Genomic DNA, 20,743 nt, shown 5'->3' on the forward strand with positions numbered 1-20,743 from the left:
TGAATTATTCCTAACACAGATAAAAAACTATTGTAACAGATAACATTTGAAAATGTACATAAATTTGCATGTATAACATTTTAAACAGACCATTTTTCTTTCTAATGAGTGAACTCAAGTTTCTAAATGATCAAAAGACCCATGTTTCAACCAACAGATTAACACATAACCAACAGAGGGCGGCCTGATGGCTCAGATAGTTAAGAGCACGAGCTCTGAACAACAGGGTTGCTGGTTCAATTCACACATGGGCCAGTGAGCTGCACCCTCCACAACTAGATTGAAGATAAGGAGCTGCCACTGAGCTTCTGGAGGGGCAGCCAGATGGCTCTGTTGGTTAGAGCACGAGCTCTCAACAACAAGGATGCTGGTTCAATTCCCTCATGGGATGGTGGGCTGTGCCCTTGCAACTAAAGATTGAAAACGGTGTTGGCTTGGAGCTGAGCTGTGCCCTCCCCAATTAGATTGAAGGACGACTACTTGGAGCAGATGGGCCCTGGAGAAACACACTGTCCCCCAATATCCCCCAATAAAACTTGAGAGAAAAAAAAGACATAACCAATAGAGAGGAAGAACTATCAGCCCATAAGCTCACTATGATAAGTGACCATGATTTTAAAGTGATCCTACTGTTAGAAGAAGAATCAAAAAGTGACACCTTCAAGCCTCTAGTTGTAAAAGGGACTTTAAAAGGTTATGCTGGAATTTCTAAAGGGTCACAAAAATAAGGGTGTATTCCATGAACATTTTACCTATTTTCATTTGTCTCTTTTTTCTTTTTCCTTGCCTTCCCCTCAAACTCAGTATAGTATAGTGATTAAAGCATGAGATTTGGAATCAGAATGACATAATGTAGAACTCTGGCTATATTACGTCACATTGACTGACTAGTAGTGTGACTTTGGGTAGATTACTAAAGTCTCCGAAATTGTGTTTCTTCGTATCTAAAATTGGCTTGATAGGGTTTAGGGCTATCTGTAAATAGTAAATAAATTATATAAATAATTTAGCAGCACCTGGCACATGCATCCTCCACTGTTGGTGGTTATCGTTCATTCATTCAAAACAAAACAAAACATTGAGCTTCTTTGTATCAAGTCTTAAGATCATAGTAGTGAGCAAATTAACTTGGTTCTGTTCTTCAGTCTATATTTTAACTATTTGTAATGTGAGGCTTTCATTCAGTATGTGGGAAAAAAATGGGGAAACTGTAACAAAAATTACTATTATATTTAGAAAAGGAGTAAAAGCCAACAGGACAGCACCATATCAATATTAAGTTCTTCCAACTGATAGGTACTAACGTGCAGCCAAGATTGAGAACTATACCCTAAACCCTTTGCTTCTGTCTGGCAAAAGTTCAGTCTGGATTAACCCGACTGTTCACTTTTGTAGTACCTCTGAGCAGCTACACACTGCTGACAACTGTTGAAGAATAGAATGGATAAATTCTACTAAAAATCTTACAATCACCCAAATCGAATGAACCCTCAGCACAGCCAAGCAATCTTACATCTCTCTTTAACTTTCTCACCCACTGCAAGTTTTCAAACTGCTCTCCTCAAACCTATCCCCCTCATTTTACTACTTCCCATTTACAGTCACAAGATAACATGACCTTCTTCCTCCTAAACTAAAGCCACCAAATGGAAATTTCTTCCTAGTTCCAAATATGCAAACCTACCTGCACTCAATTTATCCTTCTATTTGGTCAACAATTTATTGAGTACTCACTATGTGCCAGAGGTACATTAATGAACAATACAAACAAAAGTCTCTACCCTCCTGGAGCTTATATTCTAGTGAGAAATGACAGACATAATATGAATAAGTGATGTGGTAATCTAGAAAGTAGTAAGTGCCATAGAGGAGAGTAAAGGTTGATAGGAAGTACCAGATTAAGGAGTAATGTTTTAAATAGTGTGGTCATTGAGCAGGGGACATTTGAGCAAAAACTTGGAACATGATTAGGGAGCAAGCTCTATGGGTGTCTGGAAGAGGAGTGTGCCGATGTGTTCAAGAACAATAAAGAAAGCTATATGGGTGAAATGTAGTGACTGAGGGGGAAAGGATTAGGAAATGAAGTCATAGATTAAAGGAGGGGGTGGGGAAGCAGATCATGAAGGATCTAATAGGCTATTATAAGAAGGTTGGCTTTTATTCTGAGTGAGATGAGAAACAATTGGAGAATTATGAGCAGAGAAGGGACACTGGCTACTGTGTTTAGAATAGTCTATATGCAAGGAAGAAAACGGAAACTAGAGTACATCTGCATTGTCCTAAAGTCACAATTTCAAAACGGGAGTTAAAAACGTCCTCTCTAAGGCCTTTTCCTTCACATATTCTTTTCTTCCACTTGTTTAGTTACTTTACACTATCAATTAACCTTTCCTTAGTTAATCTCCCTTTCATCTTGATCATTTCCATTTGTTTTTGTTTTTTTGTTTTTTTAAGATTTTATTGGAGAAGGAGAACAGGACTTTATTGGGGAACAGTGTGTACTTCCAGGACTTTTTCCAAGTCAAGTTGTTGTCCTTTCAATCTTAGCTGTGGAGGGTACAGCTCAGCTCCAGGTCCAGTTGCCATTGTTAGTTGCAGGGGGCGCTGCCCACCATCCCTTGCAGGAGTTGAGGAATCGAACCGGCAACCTTGTGGTCGAGAGCCCACTGGACCATGTGGGAATCGAACCAGCAGCCTTCGGCATTAGGAGCACGGAACTCCAACCACCTAAGCCACCTGGCTGGCCCCCTCCATTTGTTTTTAACCATGTCTGAATCTTGTGTCAAAAAAGAAAAAAACTTGACTCCAATTACTGCTCTGTCGCTTCAGCCAAACTTCCAGCAAGACTTGTCTCTGATACCTCACTGGTTTCATTCTTCACTTTACTCATATTTCAAGTCACTGTAGTCATACTGCAATGTGTAGGACAGTCCCTCACATTTAAGAATTGTCCTGATCAAAATACCATTATCACTCCCATTGAAAACTAGTCTTTAATGTCACAAATGACTTCTATGTTCCCATATCCACTGAACATTTTTCAGTCTTTTTCCTACTTGATCTTAGAATATTTGACATTGATAGCTACTCTCTTTGCATTACCCTTCTCTGTTGGCTTCTGTGATGTACATTCTTTGTTTTCATCCTACCTCTCTGACAACTCTTCTCATTCCTTTTTATAGACCCATTTTTCTCTGCTACCAAATGTTGAGGTTCTTCAAGATCAGTCCTTTGGAGATGATGTCAACAAAAATGGCAAACAGAGATCTCCAAGGACACACATCCCTCCACATAAATAGCAAATAAGTTGGCAAAGATTGTCAGAATCAAGTTTATGTGAACTCTGGAAAGTAGTCAGACATTACAGTAACCAGACAGACACTTAATCAAAAAGGTTGTTGAATCTCAAAGGAGAGCTCTGTGTCATTTAAACTTCATGGTCTCATTTCCTCATCATCAGTTCAGGAGCAAATCTGAAGAGTACCTGCATTTCTAGTGTAGTTTCCTAGTGCCAGAGAGTCAAGAATGGACCTTGTCCTCAAAGAATTGTGTTAGTGTGTTTTAAGCTGTCTGGTGGCACCCTGAAGAACTGGTGCAAAGGGCTCTTCCTTATTCCACCTAACTCAAAACTTGTCCGAGGCAGAGAGGTGAGTACCCAGAGGGCATTTGTCAGAAACATTTAAAAGAAAGTTTATTAGCTGTTGCCACCTGGGGAAAGAAATGACAATTTGGGCAAACAATAGACACACAAAAAAGCCTGGGAGAGAAAACTGAACAGTAAGATACTTTGGAGAATAAAGTCTTTGAAAAGTTCCCACATATTCCTGGAAATCGAAAAGGACACATGCATGCCCAGGGTGGGGCAAATGCTCAGAAAAGACCTGAAAAAGCCTTAAACACTCATGTCTGGTTAACTTTCAGGCTCTGCTCAAATAGGAAATAGGGGCTAAGGTGGATTTGTAAATTGCCCAGCTGAATGTTGAAGGTGTGCTGCAACACATACACAGAGCCCACTGGCAAAGACTAGAAGATTTTTCTTTATTTTTTGGTCGTAGGCATTTAAGGAAATCTCTGTTGAATCACTAGCTGACCACTAAGCAAACAAAACAGACTTCAGTGGCCACACAAAGTAACACAGAGTTTACAAAGTTCAGAAAAGTCAATAAACAAGCAATAGCATCCACAACAAACTAGAAAGGGAGGAAATTCTGATTTCCAGACTTGCCACATTATAATAACAAAATGTCCCGTTTTCAACAAAAAAAAATTAGAAGGCAAGCATAAGAAGAAAGTATGGCCCATACATAGGAAATCAAAGTAATATTATAGGAACTGTCCCCAGGGTGGCCTAGATATTGGACTTACTAGACAAAAATTTTCCATCAACTCCTTTAATACGCTGCAAGAGCTAAAAGAAACCATGGACGAAGAACTAAAGGAAATCAGGAAAACAATGTCTCACCAAATAGAGAATATCGAAAAAGAGACTGAGATTTTAAAAGGAACCAAATAGAAATTCTGGAGTGGAAAAGTACAATAACTGAAATTAAGAATTCACTGGAGGGGTTTGGCAGCAGATGTAAGTAGTGAGAAGAAAGAATCAGCAGACTTCAAGATAGGTCAATTAAGATTACCCATGTGAGGAGCAAAAATGGAAAAGAATAAAGGAAAATGAACAGGGCTCAAGAGTCCTGTGGACAACATCAAGCATACCAAGATATGTATGATGAATGTCCCAGAAGGAGAGAAAGGGGAAGAAAGAATATTTGAAAAGATAATGGTCAAAAACTTCCAAAATTTCATGAAAGATTTGAATCTAGATGTTCGAGAAGCTGAACAAACTCCAAGTAGAATAAACCAAAGAGACCCACACCAAGGCAATATAATCAAACTGTCGAAAGTCACTGACAAAGAATCCTGAAAGCAGCAAGAGAGAAGCAAGTCCTTACATACATGCGATCCTTAATAAGATTAACAACAGATTTTACACCAGAAACCATGGAAGCCAGGAGGCAGGTAGATGACATATACAAAGTGCTAAAAAAAAATTTCAGCCAAAAATTCTATAACCAGCACTGTCATTCTCTGGAACATTTGAGATCTTGCTTCCTGGCATTGTCGTTAGTTTGGCTCAAACTATTATAAAAATTCTCTATCAGATTGGATGTTTCTTATGTCAACACACTACTACACACTTACTGGCTCATAGCAGAAGTCAAAGTTGAGATTACAAACTGAAAAATGACAATACTTCATACAAAAACATGGTGTCAATGTAAGAATATCCTATGTAATACCCAAGAGTAATTTTAAAAGGAATATCAAGATCTATATTGAGAACATCTTAAGAATTTACTAATGGTTTCAAGCAGAGGCCCAAAGTACCATCTTCCTGTGATCTATTGGTTGTTCTGGAACCTCAGCAAAGAATGGCTATTTCATTTAGAAGGAACAACCTCCCCCCCCCCCCGTCACCCCCCAGAAAAAAGAATTTACTGAAAGACATAAAACAATTTCACTAAATTGAAAGCCATTTAATTTCCTGGATGGGATAAATTAGTATTGTAAAGGAGGACAGTGTTTCCAAATTAATATGTAAATGTAATTCAAGTCCAGCCATAATCACAGCTTTGGAGAAGTGAGGATTATATTTGATGAGTTCACTCTAAAATTTATTTTGAGAAATTTATGAAAAAATTCAAAACTATGAGTAAATAATAAAGGGGAGCTTTTTCATACCATACATTAAAATTGACTATAAAACTAAAGTAATTTAAAATATATGTTATGGGTATTGGAAGAGACAAATACCATATGGAAACAATAAAGTGTCCAAAAATAGAACCATGTGGTTATAACAAATCAGTGTGTGATAAAGGAGGCATTCTAAATCTGCAAATCGATGGAATATTCAAGCAATGATGTTGGAACAATTAGCTACCAATTCTGAAGAAAAGCAAATTTGATCCCCTGCTCACATCATACTCCAAAATAAATTCTTAGTTTATCACATCTCTAAATATTAAAAAAAGAAGAGGAAACTGCTAAAACAAAATGTAGACTAGTTTTGATCTAGGATTAACAGGATGTGGAACCCAGAAGCCATTGAGAAAATGATTGATACATTTGACATATACACATTTAAAACTTAATAATGAAAAATGCACCACAAATAAAAGATAAGTTACGGATTTGAAGAAAATAATTGCAATACATAAAAGAACAAGTTTATATGTATACTCTACAAGGAGCTCCTAAAATCAGTAAAAAGGTTAATAGAAAAGTATATAAAATATATTAATAGACGAGTTAGAAGAAATACAAATGGCTGATAAACATACGAAATATGTTGAACTTCACATGTAAAGTAAGTACCAATAAAAATGAACTTTCAGTTCAAGACTAGACTGAGCACCTGCATGTACCTCTCTTTTAAGGTCCATTTTATTAAAACTTCATAGCTATACACCTTTATGTTTATCTTGCTATTCATCTTACAGATAAGGAAAAAAAGGCACAAAGTAATTAAATTAGTTGGCCAAAGTCACAGATAATAAAAGGGGAGCTGGGGAAGTTTGCTCTTGGATCTACCCTCTAAGCCACTACACCAGTCTACCTCTAAATGAATTAAAGCAGAGTTTTCAAGTGTGATATGGGAGTGGTCAGGACCCTTTCAGAAGGTCTGTGAAGTCAACTTTTCATAATAATAAAACATTACTTGACTTTCTCACTCTCGGTGTACGGTGCAGTTTTTGTGAAGCCACATGATGTGTGATGTTGCAAAAGACTGACTGCAGAAGCAGATACGAGATTGGAGCCCTCAGTAATTTTTAAGGATGTAAAGGGGTCCTGAGACCAAAAGTTTGAGAACTACTAAATTAAAGAATTATCTTCAGACTGCTGACAGCTGGGTCAGTTGGGCCTCTATCCCATTTTTCCTTTTCCCTCACATATACAGAGCATACCCTAGAGGAAGCTGTGACTTCTCTCCCCAATAATAAAATCTCTAGGCTAGAGTAGTGCTTCCAAAAACATAGCATAGAAAAAAACAATTGAAATGGTACTATGCCACCATCATCCTGTTTCTACAAAGTGTCCATTGAACAGCAAGCACCCTCTGTCCGATAAATAGCCCCGCCTCAGCATGCTGGCAGATGTAATCGGGCTCACTGTTAGAGAGACAGTATGCTTATCTAGGGCCACCAGCCAGGGTGGTGTCCTAAATGACCAAGGAGTAACTGATGTTTGTAATCTGCTGTAGCTGGAAGGGCACCTGAATTCTGGTTTTCCACTTACTGTGTTGATTTTTAAAGTTTCCTGTTAAGATCAATTTAATTTTAAAATTGAGTTGATTTAAGGAAAGGTATTATAAAAAATGTTGCATATTATATGACGATGGCAAAAATTGTTAAGTGAGCAAAGTTTGAGGAACACTGCTCTAAAGCAAAATATTGATCTGTCTAGGGTGTGTCTTTCATATGGTTGTTGAGGTCTGAGAAAAACAGGGCAAAACTTGAGGTAACTCTATACTCCCACATTAAGGGGAATTAAAAAAAGAAAAAGGAAAACTCTGCCTAAGGGTGATCCCTCAAACCCCTGTACTTTGGCATTTGTGAGGGATGGGGGCACGGGGGGGCGGTTCTAGCCTCTGCCTCTTCCCCCAGTGAAACCTGCTTATCATGTTTCATTCACTTATACGAAGCTTGTGTCTCTTTCCATGAACCTTCTACTGCTACTCAGCCATCACTGCAGATTTAATTACCCCTTAAAACACTATGTGAGATCATGTATCTGATAAGTTATCTGATATCCAGAATATATAAAGAACTCCCTACTACAAACTCTACCACAAATAACCTGATTAGAAAATAAAGACTTGAACAGACATTTCCCCAAAGACGTTATACAAATGGCCAATAAGGTGCTCAACATCACTAATCATTAGGGAAATACAAATCAAAACCACAGTGAGATACTACTTCACACCCACTAGGATGACTATTACTAAAAATTAAGTGTCGATGAGGATAGGGAGAAACGAATCCTTGTGCATTGCTGGTGGGAATGAAAAATGGTACAGCTACTTGGAGAACAGTATGGAGATTCCTCAAAAATTAAAAATATAATTACTGTCATCCAGCATCTCCACTTCTGGGTGTATACCCCAAAGAAAACAGGAACTCAATCCGATATTTGTGCACCGATATTCATAGAAGCATTCACAACAGCCAAAAGATGGAAGGAGCCCAAGTGTCTGTTGACAGATAAATGGATAAACAAAATATGACATATGCATATATGGAATATTACTCAGCCTTAAAAAGGAAGGAAATTCTGACACAAGATAATACACATAGATGAACATTGGAGATACTATGCTAAGTAAATGAGTCAGTTATAAAAGGACAAATACTGTATAATTCCACTTATATACAGTACCTATTATAGTCAAATTCATAGAAACTGAAAGTGTAAGTTACTAGGGGTTGAGGAGGGGGTAATGGAGAGTTGTTTAATGGGTACAAAGTGCTAGCATAGTGGTACTAGATGATGAAAAACTAGAGGTGGATGGTGGTGATACTTGCACGACAATGTGAATATTCTTAATGCCACAGAACTGTATACTTTAAAATAGTTTGAGGGGCTCCCAGATGGCTCAGTTGATGAGAGCGTGAGCTCTGAACAACAGGGTTGTTGGTTCGATTCCCACATGGGCCAGTAAACTGTGCCCTCCACTGAGCTTCCGGAGGGGCAGCTGGATGGCTCAGTTGGTTAGAGCCTGAGCTCTCAGCAACAAGGTTGCCGGTTCAATGACTTGGCAAGCTCTCAGCAACAAGGTTGTTGGTTCAATGCCTTGGAGCTGATGGGCCCTGGAGAAACACACTGTTCCCCAATAGAAAATAATAATAATAAAAATAATGGTTTGGTAAATTTTATGTATATTTTTCCACAATTAAAAAAAAAAACTGTCTATGTGAGAAATTATCCAGATAACTGAAAATACAATCTGAATCATAATACTGTATGTTTCATGTGAAATGGATAATCAGATGACCCCAAAATACTAACCAATCCCTGCTCACAAAACCACAATATTAAATGTAACTTGCATGACCTTTACTTGTACATATGCTCATTTACTCACAAATTAAAATGTTAGGCTGATGGAATATTGCTTCTGGGTCTCCATTTTAGGCTTTTCTTTTGTAACCCTGGCAATATTACAATAAGAGCAGGCTGGATCCTAAAGGAAGTACTCTGTTCTGCCAGGAAGTTACCCCAAAACAGAAGCACCAGTTATCCAACATATCTGAGGCAACTCCACTTGGCCAGGGAGTTAAAGTGCTACAGTAATAGTTGCTCAGGCCTTACCTGTTCAGATACCTGGTTTATCGACATCGTTTTACAATGCAAGCTTTCCTCTGCAAACGTTTTGCAAAACAGTACAAAACCTTAAGACAACGGTAAGCAACTTTTTAAAGTAGAAAAGCCAATTTTTCTTTTGCAAAAAGTGAATTTATCTACTTTTTACTAAGCTACTGCAATTACTCCTTTTTTGTGAATAAGTGTTTTATTTTTTTATATCTATGATGATAGGAAGTACATAAATTGGTAGCATTTCTCCAAAAGAGAGTTTATCACTGCCTCAAAGGCTTCTGTATTGTCCTTCAGCTATTATCTGTCTTTAAATCAAAGCAGAGGAAAAGCCTACAAGCGATAAGTGGTGTTTTTTTCATAAGAGACTTTTCCTTGTTTTTCAAAAAGTAGTTGATATTTTAAAAAGTGGTTTCTTGGGGCCCTTTTCTAAATTTTAGAAAGATTACACCCATTTTGGAGTCTTTGCTAAAGCAAAATTTGCTTATTAAGTAGAGTGTGACGTAGAACTCGAGAGGTTTCTAATACTTTGGGCAATTAGTAAGGGTTTCTCTGGACACTGCAGCTAGCAATCATTACCCCAGTCAACACTCCTTACAGACTCTAATGCTTCATTAGTACATCATAGGATCCAATTCTGCAAAACCTTCCAAACGTGCATATTCACATATTTTGTTCATAGTTTGAATTCCTGAGAGCTAGACCAAGGGAGGGCAATAGTTTAATCCAATTTAGAACAACAATACCAGGAACCTAGTTTTTCACGCAGTGTTTGAGGAAAATTGATAATTCTACTCATGTAAATGTCTAATATTTCCTAATGAATCAAGCTTCATTATCATTTCTGGATGATAGGACTTCTGCACTAATATTCTTTTAAGCTTACCATTGGCCTGCGTTACGCACTTTTAGGCCACTACATTACATACCTTGCAGCAGGGAGCATCCTCGGCATACACAGGCAGGTGCATGTTTTTGCAGCCCAGCCCAGTACGGACATCTGACTCCACCAGCAGGGCTCCAAACTTATATTAATGTCTGCTTGCCAGGTGGTATGCAATTGTGTGGTAATGCTGCAATCTTTCCCTTTAAAATGTTTTCTATCTGGCTTTCATTCTTTCTTGTATCACAAAGTATACTTCTAGAAAAAGGAATATTCATCAGCTGTATCAAAAAAGATAGGCCATCTTAAATCAACACTTAGTTTGCAAGTTTTTCAAAATACATTTTTGATGTTTTTCTAAATGAAACTTACTTTCCTATTCAAAGTATTGACCTGTTTATATAGTGAATAAATTTTCCTATGAAACACTACAGATATAAAAGCCCTTTGTGGCAAAAGGACTTTCTCCCAATATCTGTTCTCCTTTCTTTCTTAGAATCGTTAGAATTCTCTCTCTGCCCAGAAGAAGACTGTATTTCCCTACTTCCCTGTAGCTTAATGTGGCCATGTGACAGAATTCTGTCTAAGAATTTTGTGTGGAAGAAGTAATGCGCAGAACTTCCAGGAAATGTTTTTAAAGGTAAAGAACTATTCTTCCTCTGACTACAATGTGATTGTGATAGCTGAAGCTTGAAGCCATCTTGAACTATCAAGTAGAAGTCATGTGCTAAGGATGACAGAGCTAAAGATAGGACCCTGGTTTTCTGGCACATGGAATGATACATGAGCCCTAGAGAGAATAACTCCAGATATTTTTTATATGAGAGTGAAAATAATTTTCTATTTTGTTAAACTATTGTAATATTGGATATTTTGTTACTTGTAGCTAAGCCTAATTCAACCTCAAATAGGGAAAGAAATTACCTTATTTTGAGAATACACTGTATTGTGCTCTAAGTTGTTTGGTTTGAGCTAATTGTGTAATTTCCAATTAATGAAATTATTCAAATCTGAATGATATTAAAAAAAAATTATACAGTTGATTCTATTTTCTCTTCCTGAGGACATCGATATCTTGAACATGATGTTTACTTCCTTTGAAAGAATAGTGTGTCTTGACAAGTAGAAATGGGTTATCTAAAGCAAGTAACTCACTACTTTAAATCTGCTTACGATATTCAGTATTCATTTTCAATTCTTATGTCTAATGCGGTTGTGGAAAAAAATCATTGTCATGGGTAATTTGTGTTCTGATGAATTCAAAACATTGAATGTTGAATTAACAACAAGTACATTTAGCAATGGATAGGATTGCTTCTAGAATGTTGATAATGTTTTATTTCTTGGCCTAGATGGTGGTCGCATACATATTTGCTTTATAAATATCCATTAAATTGTACATGTTTATGTATCTATCTGTATTATATATTTCATGATAATAAAGGATTTAAAAAGTGAATTTTGTGATTTCTCTTAAAAAATACACCTTTCACTTGTTTTGAAGAAAATATTTTGTTTTTGACAAAAAAATGTAGAGTACAAAATTCATATTATTGTTAGTAAATAACCCAATTAAAATACGTATTACTTTGATTAACAAATTTTTATCAACTATATGTTGTATTTTAGTTGAAACCATTCAGTAGTTTTTTTGTTTTTGGGGTTTTTTTAAATTTTTATTGGGGAATATTGGGGAACAGTGTGTTTTTCCAGGACCCATCAGCTCCAAGTCAAGTCGTTATTTTCAATCTAGTTTTGGAGGGTGCAGCTCACCGGCCCATGTGGGAATCGAACCAGCAACCTTGGTATTATGAGCACTGTGCTCTAACCAACTAAGCCAATCTGCTGCCCCCTCCTCCATTGAGTAGTTTTAACTAAGGATAATTCCAGAAAGTTATCAGACTTTTTATATACACCATAGCATCTACTTTATCTAAACCCTTTGGGAGTTAGTTGAAATCTAACCACATCTTTTGTAGAACAAGGCTAGAATAAATGGATAAACAGATCAGATTTTTTAAAAGTTGAATAAGATACTCAGACATTTTCATAACACAGCATAGTAAAAACTAAAGCTCTGGTCTCCACTAGTGCCTGGATAAAGCACGTTCAGTTTTTGAGTTTTAGTTCATTCTGTATATAGTAAAAAAGGCATAATAATCCCTGCCCTCCTATCTTACAGAGTCTTTAAACTCCAGTGAGACCTTTTGCTATACTGTGATTCATCAGAAATATATGTATTTGGCCATTCAAATGACTGAAATATATTTCTCAGATATATTTGGTCTTCATCCTGGCTCACAGCTCCCAAACCCCTTAGAATTTCCTAAGTGAGGAGAGCAAGAAGGGTGTTTCTTGTCATGTTAATGAGGTGAGTTTTGGACCCCACCCAAAGGTGGGGGCTGGTTGCTACTAAGCCAACCATGTAGTTAGAGAATTGGAACTTCCAATCCCACCCCGACTTCCAGAGAGGGGAGATGGGCTTGAGGTTGAATCAATTGTCAATGGCCAATCATTTAGTCAATCATAACTATGTAAAGAAGCCTCCATAAAAACCCAAAAAGGACAGAAGCAGAACGCTTCCATGTGCCACTGTGCTGGGCTCCAAGCTCCACCAGGACGGAAGCTCCTTCATTTGGGACCTTACCCTATGCATCTGTTAATCTGGCTCTTGATTCATATCCTTTAATATCCTGTATAACAAATATCCTTTGTAATCTAGTGAGTAAGTAGATTTTCTTGAGTTTTGTGAGTTGCTCTAGCAAATTCATTGAACCTGAGGAGGAATTTGTGGGGACCTCTGATTTGTAGCCCATCCATCAGAAGCACAGGTAGTAACCTGGGCTTGCAGCTGGCATCTAAAGTGGAGGGCAGTCTTGTAGGATTAAGCCCTTTACCTTGGAATCTGACTATATGCAGGAACTTAGTCCAGAATTGAGTTGAATTCTTGGGCACCAGCTTGTTGGTGTAGGGAAGCCTCCACACAAATGGAATTGGGTCCGGGAACTCTTTTCACCTTTGAACAAGCACTTTATAAACCTGTTATTATTAATATACAGATCTGATTTAATATGGACATAGTCCAGATTAATCCAAGTTATATGAGTTTATATGTCAGTAGAGTTTATATATAGAGGGGATATATTAGTTAAGTTAAGCAATAGCAATTGTCTTAGGCAACCTGTCTTCTCAGTGAATTAACACAACAAAGATTGATTCCTCCATCACATCATAATCCAGTGTGACTCAGGTGGCTCTCCATGGTGGCATGTCTACAATTCTGGGACCTGGGATGCTTCCATTTTGCAACTCTGCCATCTTAAAGGCCTTTACTTCCAGGCCCACTAGTGAAACAGAGGAAACAGAACTCATACCTGCCCATTATAGTATTGGACCAAAAGGGTCATATGTCCTTCCCTTCATAGTCCTCTGGCCAGAACTATCTCTACAGCCCCATCCTGACTATGAGGGAACACGTGGGTGTTTGTGAACACTGTCTGTTACATAAGCAACTTAAAAGGAAGCTACTTGATTTAAAGCAGGAGTTCTTAATATGAAATCTATAGAATGGCTTTAAGATGCCTGGGAATCCCATGAAATTTTATACAAAAATTTGGACTCATGATGTTCATCTTTCTAGAAAAAGGGTCTATAGCTTTCTTTGGTCACAAAGAGGTGCTTGGAAAAAAGTTAAGAATTACTGATTTAAGACAGCAGGTAAGGAGAGAAAAACTATGGGATCGGATGATATTCTTCCTTTTACATTTAATATTGTCTACAGTTTACTGCTTATCTATTAATAATATAGATGACACCTGGATAGTAAAGGTTCCACACGTGATGGGGGCTGAGTCATTACACTAAGCATTTTTCATATCTTTAATCTTCACGTTGACTTTGAAGGCAAATATTCTCATCTCCTTTGTGCAAATGCAGAATCTAAGGAACATAAAGACCAGGTAATATGCCTCAAATCACATCGTTAGTAAAAATGAGGAACTTAGGATTTGAATCTAGATGTGTTTAGCTTCAAAACCTTCTTATCACATTGGGCAATTTAGGTGTCATAGTGTTCATCCACTACGAATGAGATGTAAAAGACAATATGGCCTGAACATATTCATGATTTTGTTTTCCTGCAAACTGAACACACAAAATATCAGGTAATATAGAAATATTTGTGGTTGAATTTACTACAAAATTGGTGAAGATCTGTTGCATACAGAAGTGGCTACAAATAGAAAAAGACCAAGTAGCAAAGAAGAAAAGTGAAACAATGTGTACCTGATTCATGTTTAAATAGAAAGATAGATAAATAAAATGTTTGCTTGATGCTTTTGTGATTTTGAGATAACTGCATATAATTTTCACAGTAGTTGCATTTAGCTGGTGAGAATATTTTTGTTTTTAGTCTTCCTAAATTTTTTCTGAATTTTCTAAAATTTTACTTTAAATATAAAGATGTATTCAGAAATATTAAATATTTCCCTAAAGTATCATGAGTGATTAATGACCCACTCAGCCACTTCAGAGACAGCACTGTATGGTTGGTATCCTAGAGCATTTTTGGCAATATGACCTGGATGCTTTTTTTTTTTTTTTTTTGGTAATGAAATCAGAAGTAGCAATTTATATTTCAGCTAGGATTTTTTGTTGTTGTTGCAAACAAAAAAACCCAACTCTGGCCATGTTAAGCAAAATGGAATTTATTGGAAGAGGTTAGAGAATTCCTGGATAACTGGATCCAGCTTGGACAAAGAACGGGAACCAAGTTGCTCTCAAGGGTCAGGAACCAAGTTCTCAGCAAAATTCACGCATCAGTAACAACCTTTTGTCAACCTGTAACTTTTTATAGCAGTGTTTCACTAATTCAAAGTTTAAAGTCCCAAAGAGTGTCTGATTGTCCCTTCCTCAACCTTTTGTTCCCATAAGGGAAAGCAGCCACTTCCTCCAAAAATTACACATGATAGAGGATTCTCAAAAAAGAGGTTGGGATGCCAGCAGGATAGCCAAACAACTGCCCTGCTATAATCGGCCTTCCCATATCTCTCTGACGATTAGCAGAAGGCTCTTTGTGTGTAAACTTTTAGAAAAGGAAATTAAAAAGTCAAATGTCTTAGTCAAATTTTTAGTTTAGTTATATGTGCTAAATTAAAATGCAAATTAAATGTATAAAACAATGGTACTGATATAGAAATACCACTTATCTCTTAATTACCGCTGCTTCTATCCCGATATTTATCAGAGATACAAAAACTGAGTAGAGAGAGATAGGTCTTTAAAAAGTATATGCTTATACTAAAGGAAATACAATAAGGGAAAGAAGAAATTGTGAGTGATAACAAAAGTAAGAAGAGATAGAAAAAAGAAATAAGAAATAGATAGATAGAAAAAAGGAATAAGGGATGAAAAGACAGACTGTGTAGAGGAAAAGAAAGGGAGAATACAGTAAGAAATGTGGGTGCGAGCCTTTGGCAACCTACTCCCGTAGCCTCACTCCTTATGCTAATACATGTCCCTCATCACCCTTCCCTTCCTTTGCCTCCCTTCCCCTCCCCTCCCCTCCTTTTCTCTTTCCTTCCTGATTACTTGATCAGTCCCGGTGAGTTCTGGGTACCTAAGAAACAAACACTGCTCCAAGCCCCCTACAGGGATTCAGAGCTCACTCAGATCCCAGAAAACAAGGAGAACCAGTTCCTATCAAGCACAGTTACCCTGCGTTGTCAAAGCAGGAACTCCGGAAAGTTGTGGGCTGGCGGCAGCAGCCCTGGTAGACTGGTGACAACTGCTATCAGGAACCCGTTCCTCCCTTTTTCATCTTCAGACCCAAAGCTTTTCCAAACGAGAAGGGAGTCATCCATCTCAATCTCCCTCAAAGTCAGCTGAAACAGAAGCTTTGGTTTTCAATTTTTTCTTCAATGAGCTTAAGCAAAAGGGATGCTCTTGACCAACAAATTGCAGCAACATAATCACTGGTTACTGACGTCCCGAGAAGCCCATACAGCCCCTAATTATAGTCTGCTTTGAAAATGAATAGCTGCATTAGACAAATATGCGAAGGCCAGGAGTAGTAGGCTCCTAGATTTTTGTCTACAATTCTCAAAAGTGTGATAAAGTCAAAAGTAGCAGATAGAAAAAACAGACTGTGATACAATCTTTCTGCTTTATGTTTTCTCAAAAGAGCGTATTTCTTGCCCCTTTCTTGAGAAGTCACCCTGTTAACTCCCTTTTCATATTAACAGTGTGTCTCAACTACAGCCAAGTTTTGCTCTATTTTGTAAATGATTTTTTTTTCTATCAGGAATAGCATGCATGGAAATGTTTCAAAAAGAGTGACTTCATCAGGACTAAGACTTAAGGAAGAATAAAAAGAGGTCAATTTAGGCTTCATTTTATAGTATATATTTTTTGAACACATATAGTGTGTACTTTTACAACAACAAAAATATAAAGAAAGTTCTATATTTGGAGAATTTTCTGATAAAAATTTTGGTATTTATTAGGAATAAACACATTTTTAAAAAGAGCTATAAACTGCAAATTCTATTTGAAAATTAATATAGATTTGGGAATATATCCTGGTAATTGGGTAATAGGTGTCACACGGGAACTCAGTTCCCACTCCCGGCAGGTGAACGCAGGATATGGTGAGGCCAAAAAAGAATATTAACGGAGCCATAGACAGGGGAGTCATACCACTATATTCTCGCCGTCTGCTTCTCTGCCAACCGACCTCACTTGCTAACTGCAATCCACACTTGCTAGCTCAGCCACGACAGTTATATCAGTGGCCAATGGCTAACTGGTAATAGCTGATGGCCAACTAGTCACAGCTGATGGCCATCGACTACCCAAACCAGCACCTTTCCACATGAGGCCGAGAGCCTGGAAACTACTCTCTGGGACTTTGTCCCCACAGTAGGTATATGATACCATTTAAAGCAAAAGACAGTGGTTTCTAAGAAAATCAGAATGTGAGCCTTGTGTCACTGAGATGGGCTGGTGAAAATTGAGAAGAACCAAAATACTTTGTGTCGTTAGAGAAACCATGTTTTCTGCATGGATGGGAGAGCTTTAAAGCAGGAACAACTTAGGGGAGATAAACCTGGCTCTGTGTTCCCAGAAAAAAGGGAACTGGAGTTAAGAACATTTTGTGAAATTTAGTGTTAAACTGGGTAGGGGTTTACTTGGCTATCAAGAGTGCATTTTTTACTTGGACTGAGAGGCAAGACTGAGGGCTCAGATGGAATGTGCTTCCCTAGTACCCAAGGGAACTGAGAAAAAGAAATTTAACAGCTGCTTTAAATCTTCTTAGTAGCTCTCAGGGTATATATCTAAACTAACTAAATAAATAAATGGCTCTGGTCTTGGTCTGGCAGTGGGAATAAGTGGCCTAGAATGGAAACTGGAAACAATTTAAAAGACAGCTCTGTGTGGGAACATGAGCTAAATGGCTTTAAGCAACACATATGTTTATTTGCCTCCTTTATACGTAATTTGTACCTAAGGATTTGCCTGGACTAGAGTAAACTAGCTTATACACTCTAAATGGCTGACAGTGAAATGGATCTGGAGTGAGAGCACACATGACATAATCCCAAGGACATCCCAGGAGCTCCACAGGCCGACTCTCTGGGTCTTCAATAAAGGTTTATAATGAATGAATGAACCCCACCCACCCCCAGCTCTGAGCCTACTCTTTGAGCTGCCCCTGCTCATTTTCCTCTTTCTCTCTCTCAGTTTGGTAGCTATTCCACTATCTTGCTGAAAATGGCTATCAGTTCTTTCTATTGTATGCACGCCCCTTTGAAAAGTTAGTTTGCAGCACCTCCATTCAGGAGGCAGAGTCAGTTTTCCTGCTTCTTAAAGCTGGACTTGATCATGTGACTTGCTTTGGTCAATGCAACATGAGCAGCTACAGTGCCAGCAACTGCCTGGAAACACCTGTGCACAAGGGCTTGGCATTCTTACTGCTGGCCACTCTGCTCATTCCTACGCAGAAAAAACCTAGGCTGGTCTCCAAGAGATGAAAGAGCACCAGAGAGAGGACCCAGACCATCCAGCATCTTCAGGTAAGACTCAGAGTGAGCGGAGTCCAGCTGACCCCACGTGGAGCTAAGACAGACCCAAATTGCTGACCCACAGAATTGTGAGTAAATAATGGAACTCGGCTTTAATTCACTACATTTTGAGGGTGATTTGTGAAACAACAAAAGTTCATGCCATAAAGAGTAGATACCAATTATCATTCAAACAAAAAATGTCATTACAAGGCTTTGGCAAACATTCATGTGAGGATGAATGTGTTTTTTTCTGGATTAAAATAAATCTAATATATATTTATTTTTATACTAATTTATTATACATTTTGAAGAATAACACAATTTAAAGAGTGAAAGAAGTATACCTCGCTACAATTAAGTAATTCCCTGGAATTCAAATGGACTCACTATAGACATGCCTCAGTTTATGGCGCTTTGCTTTATTTCGCTGCACAGATGTTGACTTTTTTACAAATTAAAGGCCAGGCCCTCCACCAGCAATACGACTCACTTTATTGCAATACTGGCTTTATTGTGGTGGTCTGGAACCTAACTTACAATATCTCTAAGGTATGCCCGTAATTTAATCCACGGACCAGCAAACTACAGCCCTAGGGTCAAATCCTGACCCTGACCTGTTTTTGTAAATAAAGTTTCATTGGAACACAGCCATGCTTGTTCACTTACGTGTTGTCTATAGCTCCTTTAATACTATAACAGCATTGCTGAGTAGTTGAGACAAAGAGTCTGTGGTTTACAAAATCTAAATTACAATCTGGTCCTTTACAGAAAAAGCTTGGTAACTCCTGTTCTAGTTTCTCCCCTTCTACGTCATCATCATCATTAGCCTACATTGTCATCATCTCTATTATTGTAGCCCGTGAGTTGCAAGTAGAAAATAATGTTCCCTTGATGAAAGGGCAGGCACCTAAATTACTACAAAATTACTGTTTTGTAGTAAAACTACAAAATTACTATTCCTAATCTTTACATGAACATTGTAGTCAACAGGTGAAGAGAAACACATACTCTTTTCCTTATCCAAGTAAATGCTAACAAAGGAACTTCCCTTGTATTACAATTTGTTTGCCATCTAAATCCACATATATAATTGTTACATGATTAGAAAGACATGATGCAGTTTAAAATCTTTTTAGATAACCCTTAACCAAAATCAGCTTAAAATAAATTATGGACTAAAAAGCAAGAACTAGGTTACATTTATTATTGAAATTAATTGTTAATGGTGTTTAGAGGCCACATTAGTCATTACCAAAAATCTTAAATCTGTATTTTATGGATGAATATAGTATTCTGGTGTCCTCAAAAAGGAAGGATAATCCAGGATAGGAAGGGTCTGTTTTGCCTCCTTTCATTTGATTTTTTTTTTTTAACTTTCTCTTTGAAATTGATTATTTGAGTCTTTAATTCTGGAATATTCTTAGCCATTATATCTTTATTTCCTTGACCCATTCTCTTTCTTACTGTAATTCCATGTCTCTTAATCTCACTTTCACATTTTATATTCCATTCTCTCTTTAACTGTGTCTATTGCATAGCCAATCCATTGTACATGTAATTTTATTATTATAATTTTTATTTTAAGGGGTTCTGTATAATACTTCTTAAAAATCTCTGGTTGTTTTGTATGGTCTCCTGTCTTAGTCATACATCTGATACCCTCTTTGTTTATGTAAGCAAATTAAGCTTATTTTATATTCCAGATCTGAAACGTTAAACACCTTTAGTCTTTGCAAGTCTGATTCTACTATTTATTGCTTCTGCTGACTCTCACTCATGGTGGCTTGTTCCCTCATGTGTTTTGTGTTTCTGATTGTGAAATTAATGTTTGTTGTAAATTTATCACTTGTTATTCTTTGAAGTCTACGTTTCAGTTGGGTTCCTCCAGAATGGATTTACATTTGTTTCTTCCAGGTACCTCGGGGCACACAGGTAGTATGAATTCATGCCTTAAAATGTAAGAGGACCAGCTTGTTGTTAGGAATTCTCAGGGAAACTTTTCCTACCCACCTACCTCCAGCCAGAGCCAAGGCTAAAGTTTCTATTACTATCTTACTTGAGGGATAGAGTTGCCCAATTTAACAAATAAAAATACAGGACATAGTTAAATTTGAATTTCAGGAAAACAACAAACAATTTTTTAGTGTATATATATATATTTTTTTATTTAGAGATGGCTAATTTTCTAGTTCTTCCACTGTGGGGGTGTCCTTTCCGGATTTTCACTTTATTTGGCGTCTCTGACCTGACTTTCCACCTTGCATGGGCACTATGATATACCTGCTGTACTTGTCTAGTCTGAAAAAAATCAGCAAATACCTTCCAGAGAGCTGTTGCTTTAGTGCATACTTCTCTGAAGTCATGCTTTCTCATCCTTTTTTTTTTCCTTTTTCTTTTCTCTTCTTCCCTGCCTCCCTCTCTT

This window comes from Rhinolophus sinicus, linkage group LG02, assembly GCF_036562045.2.
Source record: "Rhinolophus sinicus isolate RSC01 linkage group LG02, ASM3656204v1, whole genome shotgun sequence".
In the NCBI taxonomy this organism is placed as follows: Eukaryota; Metazoa; Chordata; class Mammalia; order Chiroptera; family Rhinolophidae; genus Rhinolophus; species Rhinolophus sinicus.